The sequence below is a fragment of the Chenopodium album genome, chromosome 19, assembly GCF_948465745.1.
Source record: "Chenopodium album chromosome 19, dcCheAlbu1.1, whole genome shotgun sequence".
Lineage (NCBI taxonomy): Eukaryota > Viridiplantae > Streptophyta > Magnoliopsida > Caryophyllales > Amaranthaceae > Chenopodium > Chenopodium album.
This window is the reverse complement of record NC_137852.1, coordinates 30918188-30926043: the sequence shown is the minus strand read 5'-3', so window position 1 is coordinate 30926043 and position 7856 is coordinate 30918188.

Here is a 7856-nt window from a genome sequence, read left to right as displayed (position 1 = left end):
AGTCATAGTCATACTAAGAATTTGTTGAATCCCTTAACAAGTCTTTGCTTTAGTTAGAAAACATTTTTCTTTCTTGTCTGCTTTGCTTATATTGGGTTTCACCCAATTTAGGCAAATTACTCAATTGTAATACACTTGCTTACAGACTTAGGATCTATTTCAGATTCATGGTTTTTAAACCACTTGGAGTCATAACTTGTCAAATCATCTTTATTACTTGCATAATCATCATGTTCCAAAATAAATATTTTAGAACTCTTAGTCAATATGAAATCATATTTCTTTGGCTAAGTTTTACATATGCTAGTCAAAACGACAATAGAGGATTTGCACTTGGAATGTACTACCTTCGACACATGGTTATTAATCCCATTACACTTAATGAGACCACGCGTTGTCATTTGTAACATGAGGTGAATCATGCTCACATTGTTGCTTTTATTCGATAACTTCTCAAATTTCTTCGAGATTTTTGAAATCACTTTTCTTGAACTCTTTCAAGGCTCTCGAACTTTTCGAGATTCTTATGCTCCCACTTACCTTTTGAGGAGGCATTATTTAGCATAGGGTGAACCAACCATGGTTTTGAACCATGTTTGTTTGTTGCTTTTCTCGAACTCTTTTGAGATTTACACTACTCCCACTTGACCTTTTGGAACAATTTCCATAAGGGCACCTACTTGAGCAACAAACATTTTGTGCTAAGTATGGTTTGTGTAGTAGTACCCCTTGCTGTATATAGGAATCGAGTGTGCATTAAACGTTTTAATACAACTTTTATTCCTTACTTTGTAGAAAGACTATATAAGAACTTTTCTTATCCATATCACATATGAAGCCTTTGCTACATTCTGATTTGACTTATGTAATTTTTGTGTAGTTTTGTAGCTTATCTTAAAAGTATATCCCTTGAATAATGGTTGGAAGATAGGTAATTTACATCCATTATCAAATTATATCTCATATAGATTGATGACTTCCTTCATAAACACTTCACAAGGTTTTCTTTCGGAGTTTGTTGTAAAACGATTTCACAACTCTTGGATGTTTATCAATGTCTTGGCTTAAATTCTCATTATTACGATCATATTGCAATACTTTGAATGTGTTGCCAAGTACATGTCTCGACTTAAATTTCCAATTACAATCATATTGTAGTGTAATCATTATCTTGTCAAGTTGATACTGAACTTCATACTGAACATTTTGAACTTTTCAAAATATTCATTCTTATGCTTCAACTAAGCACAAGTAGTGATCGTATCACAAATGAAGTTTCATTGTCTGTCTCTAGCCTTTGAACCTTTGGTTTTCTTACATCGATATGTATTCGACCTCGAGTTTGCATCATCATTTCTCTAAATGGTGACTTAGTCATGATTTCAAATTAGAATGATAATTACATATATCAATGGATTCATAATCCGATGATATTGAAAGTCCATCCCTTTGGATCTTCCGCATGCAATTTTCATTTTCATTCGAATTAATTGACATTTTTAGAGACAACTTATATATATATATATATAGAAATGGTTTAACTATTTCTATCATATAGAACTTTAAACCTATTTAGCAATTCAAAACACATTATGACTCAAAGAAGCATAAAATAACATTTATTCCACGTTTTGAATCTTCGATGTTTAGTCATTACTAGCATTGAATGGTGTTTTGATAATGGCAAGAATGAATAACATTTATTAAATTCTAGCCAATTATTGGCGGTGAAATACTGGTTCTACTTGTAAAGTTGCAACTTTTGCTTCCAAACTTGTAGATTCTACTTGTGAAGTAGCAACATTTGTTTCTAAACTTGTAGATTTATTTCTCCTTTAGCCATAACTTCTTCCTTTAGTTCAACCAAATTGTGCAATGAGTGATCTAAACAAGACATCATATGTCCAAGAAGTAGCAATATGCTAAATCAATTTCTATAATATAATTCTTAAATTGGAACATTTCCATTCTTTTACCTTCCAATTATATGAGGTAGTTTCTAATCAATTGGAATTGGTCCATTTAATTTGAAACATTTGTTGTTCATAACAACTTTTAGCATGTAAGTAGTTTTAGGTTTGAGAAGTAGCAACTTGTTTGCATTTCTTGGCCTATAACATCTTAATGCAATCCTCATATATTCCTAAACCTTTCCCTTTGAGCCACTTAGAACATTTCTCTTAGGTTCAAAATGATACCTTGCTCAACTACTTTAACCACTTTTCATGATTCTGCTAAGTCTATTCTATCATTATTTATATTTGAGTTTAATCAAGCATTAAACTCTATATAAAGTAGATGAAGAATACTGTTATTTGATCAACTTTTGATCATTGAGATTTCCAATCACTTTCTTATATTCAATCATATTGAAGATAAGAGATTTTATTGGACTTTTATACTTGTCTTTTGGAGGGTTTGTACCTCTCATCTCATTATATCCCTTGAAATACTTTTCAAAATGAAGATGTGTTGGTATTTTAATCAAACATTTTGAATAAAACCAACCTTAGACATGTGACATGAATTTCTAAAACTTGCCTTTTAGAACAATCTTAGCAAAATTGGAATATAGGTTTATGAATTATCTTTTAAACTTTTTGAGAACGTTTCTCAACTTTATTTTCAATCGAGGAGATTATATATAAGAATAAAATTAGAACGACATGTTACTTATAAGTAAACGCAAAATTCAAATATGTTTATTAATTTTAAAGTACCAAAAGCGAATTAAATTGGTAACTTTAAAGCATTTATTCAATGTTAATTGATCCCAATTGAATTAAATTATTCCAAGATCCTTTATTCGTGCAATAATTGACCGGACTTTGGCCCTGCCATCAACCATTACATTTTCAAGGTGAGTAAACTCTTTACTGATTACAACTCTTGTAATTCTTGGTTGAATAATTAATCATCACATGTTTAATTATTACCCTTAGCTTCAAGGTTCTAAACTTTATCTTTAGGTAACCTTGTTTAGTATAATCAATTAAAAGTGTAGAATTTGTCCTACCCCCACTCCCCAATGAAAAATATGATGCCCAGCTTTGGCATGACCCATCATAAATGTCAAAGGTTTCATCGGGTTTTTAATTGGAAAAGCTGCCTCAATATTACTAGGATCTAGATTTATTATGTTGTGATTATATAGTGAACTCTAGCGCATCATCACAAAACATCAATAAAATCTAACATGCATAAAATACTGAATGCCTAAATAAGACATAGCATGGCCCCTAATCCTAAGAAAACTAATAAAGTAAATGCTCCCACTTGAATCATCATGGATCGCATCCACCTTGCTCCTTTGGGCCTTTACTTCATGGGCTTCTTGGATTAACTTCAACCTGTAATTCTACTCTATTCTATCTACTACTTAAATAAAATAAAATAAAATTACAAAAATACTTTATCGGTACGTAGACCGTACTAAGATTACAAAAATACATCACGATGCGCAGATCGTATTTAGCAATCTACTGGGCCATACTAGTCATTATATAGCAATAAACAACCTCATATATTATAAAATTGCCACATAATAAATCACTCATCATGCTTTCCTAAACTACAACATCGAATGTTCACAATTAAGGAAACATGGTATCTAAATATCTCATATTTTAATTAAAGCAATTAGATAATATCATATATTATTCATGATCATCAATAAAATATCATATATTCTAAATTAGTCATGAGATAGAACCAAATCTTATTTTAATCTTAAAAGATAAATCATATTTATCCTCAAAGATTATCTTAACAAAGTTAGGAAATTCTATCCTAATTACTAGCTAATCACAAAATTTTAAATCAATTATATCCAAAAATAATTATGGGATAATCACATTATTTAAATCAATTATTATCCTTTTGGAATATGCTCAGAATATCCTAACAAATCTTATCCAAAATTAACAACCTTAATTAAGATAATTATCAAAATAACAACTTTAAATATGGATAATATCAAATATAACAACTTTTGAATATTTGATTTTATCCTAAAATAAAAGATTTTATCCAAATAAAACCAATTTTATCTTTTAAAATAAAAGATCATATTTTCAAAATATTTTAACTTATCCAAAATAAAACTGATTTTATCCCAAAATAATTCATAATTATCTTGAAATAAATTTTCAAAAACTGATTTTTTTTTTTTTTTGTGAAAATACCGCAACCACCAACGCCGGCCACCGTGGTTGGCTAGTCGAAGCTAGCCACGGTGGCTGGCTGCCGTGACAGCAGCCACTGCCTCAAAGGACAACAGCGTGGAGCTGCTTCTGCTGGGCTGCAGGCCACCGTGCGTGGCCAGCCAAGGCTAGCCACGGTGGTTGGCTGCTTTGCAGCAGCCACTGCCGCGTAAGGCAGCAGCAGCACCAGCGGTGGCAGCCGCGGCAGCAGCCGTGCAACGGTTGCACGCTGCTGCCCACAGCCACCATGGACCGCCGCCCTCCCTAAACCTCCCTCTTGGACCACCACCTGGTCGGCAGCCGTCGTGGCTGCGCCACCCAGCCGCGATTGCCGACCAAAATTATTTTTTTTTTTTTTTGTGTTTTAATTTAATTTAAATAACATTTATCCTAATTAAAATAAATCAGTCCATAAGATTAAAATTAAATCACATTCAACTTTAAAATTAGGGTTCATCATAAAATTAATCCCAATTTAATTCTAACATTTAAAATTAAATCTATGATCATACATAAAACATTTTTATACATAAATCAACCCAATTAAAATTATGAAACATAAAACAAATCGAATTAAATCAAAATCAAGCACAAAAATCATATTTTAGGGCTAGGATTTTCGAAAATATTCGAAATTAGGGTTCTAGGGCTCGAAATTTTCGAACATATTAGGGCTTAATTCGGTCCTCTTCATGGCTATTTGAGCATAATTAAATCGCATTTAATCTATTCCAAAAGTTTAATCACATTAAAAGTAACAATTGAACCATAATTAAATATTCTCCCTCTTAATTGAATTAAAATTGTGGATTATCAAAGAATTATTGGCAATATGCGTAAATGCAATAGGCTAACTGATACCACTGTGGGGTTTTATAGGTACTACGCAGCGGAAATAAACATGAATCATATTCATACAGTACCTAATCCAAAGGATCTTTGCATAACACATAAAGAACACATAATTGTACCTTTGAAGCGTGATTCCACGTGCGATCGAGCAAGAACAAAGGGAGATAAAGAACCCCAAGCGTGATTCCTCTACTTGGTCCACGGGCACAAGTTAAACCTCCACTAATGCTAGTTAGTCGTGACTGAACGCTTCAATCAACCTTCAACGGAGAAGAGAGACACGAGCTAACCATGAACCACCACGACGAACACCACGAGCCACCATGAGGGGCACCGCACGTACGGACGTGAAGGGGAGAGAAGAGGGCCGTGAGTGAGGAGAGTGTTTAGGGTTTTGGGATTGGTTGCCTTGATGTCAAAATTCACAGTGTGTGAATTATGACTGCTTGCTACAAACCCTATGCATGGATTTTATTTATAGATCTCATCTCTAAATAAGAGCCCATGTTAAAAGCCCAAAACCCTTATCCTAAACACACTACTCTAGCCCAACACTCTACATGGTATGTCATAATCTCATGAGGCCCATTAATGGGCCTTTTACTTGTTTAACTCAATACCCTTGTTGTGTGACCTCATAGGTAGGGCTGTCAAAAACTGACCCGACCCGAAAACACGACACGAACCCGACCTGAAAATAGCGGGTTAGGGTTGAGATTTTCGACCCGAAAACTTAAATGGGTTGACACGAACCCGACCTGAAATTAAATGGGTTAGGTTAAGGTTGAAAATTCTAACCCGAAAACGACCCATGTAACCCGAAAATATTTTTGAACTTGGATAAGTAATGTAAAAAAAAAAAAACTCCTATAGAACCTAATGAAATCAGCCAAAGGCCCAAGCCCATATATAGCTCCATATAAAAACTAAAACCCTAAATACTCCTCTACCTCTCCTCAGCCGTAACCCGTAGGACTTGGTAGAAACTAGAAAGTCCATTTTCTCTCTCATAGTCTCATGTTTCATTCTTCTCTCATTTTTCTCTCTCTTCAATTCACAAGAAATCAATTTCTAACATCCATTGCAAGTTCAAGTGTTCTACTGTTCTTCCTTAACGTCTTCCTCTCCTTCACGCAAATCAAGTTTCAAGTTGCAAGTGTTCAACAACCTTCATCAATTTATAATGTAGTTTGCTGATTTCGATTTTTTTTTTTTTACATTATTGTATTGTTTTGCTTTTATATTTTTGTTGTTGTTCATGTTAAATTACAAGTTTGATACACTTAAAATTATATTTTTAATTTCTATTGTTGTTTCGTTGATATAAGTTATGCGGTTTACCAAATTTATACGATCTTCTTCATATAATTTATACGATTAACCTAATTAAAGCACTGAACCAAAAATCAGATTATTATTTGAAGAAAAGAATCAGATTAAAGCATCTTGTTTTAAAACCAAACAAAAAAGCAGGTCAAATAAGGTCATTTTCGGGTTGACCCGAACCCGAAAATATCAGGTTCAGGTTGGGGTTTTCAACCCGAAAAGTTAAATGGATCAGGTTCGGGTTGGGGGGTAACTGACCCGAAAGTTGACCCGAACACGAACCCGACCCGACCTGATCCATTTGCCAGCCCTACTCATAGGATCCATTCTATAAGGCTTTGGGCTATTTAACTAACCCAAAGATCAATTATCATATCTAGCACCAGATATTGACGACCCCATAGAATGAACTTATTATCTCCATAATAGTGATCCTTGATATATCTAGTAATTGCACTTATCGAAAACATAATTCCTTCAATTTTGCCACCTTAAAACATTTTGAGTAGAGTTTGCCTTAGTTTTCTTCTTCTTCTTCTTCTTCTTCTTCTTCTTCTTCTTCTTCTTCTTCTTCTTCTTCTTCTTCTTCTTCTTATGTTGAATTTGCTTTTGATTCTTCTTTTTTTTGCATCTCTCCTCATTTGCGTGCACTATCTTTATTCCACGTTCTCAACCTGTCATTTGCCTACCTTCTTCCTTACGACATGTTTAGTATTTCATTTGACAAGCTCTTGCGTTTGTTGCAAAATTGTTTACTAGAGAGGTCACGCTTAGACCATAAGCAAGCCTTTCTCGGAAAGTAACACGTGTTTTATTACTTTCATTTTCTTTTCTTTTTAGTATAGATTTTCTCTCATGGGAATGTTTGTGTGCCTTTTGCTAGGTACATGACTTCTTATACTGTTTTGCATTGGTATCGGATCAAGCATCAAGGAAGTTAAAGCACGTGACACTCCGCTTTCTTAGCATATGGCATCAGAGACATCGTATTGGAGGAAATTGGCTTTGAAAAGGTTGAATAGGGTCATTTGCGGGTATTTACACCCACCTATATTCGGTATTCTATTTCCTTGCTTTTTCTCTAATAGTTGGTGACTTGTTGGATATATATTGGTTTGTTGAATTGATTTCTTTCTTTCCACTCCCATGGATTCATTGGTTTATGGTTTGAGCAAGTTGTCTAATTTAAACTTGGGGTAGGGTATTCTATCATGTTTAGTGGAATTTTAATTCTTATATGCCATGCACATTTTTATATACATTTCCATGTCTTTATTTTGAAAAAAAGAAAACTCTAAAAAAGATTTTTGTTTCCATCAAGGCAAATTTGTAATTTTATATTTTGTTCTTGCTTTGGACATAAAACTTTTGGATTTGTGTTCTTGAATGCTTTTTTTCCTAAATGGTAATGGCGTGCATGTTTTGAGAGTATGATAGGTGATTAGTGACTTTTACTCGTATATCACTTTTAGGGTA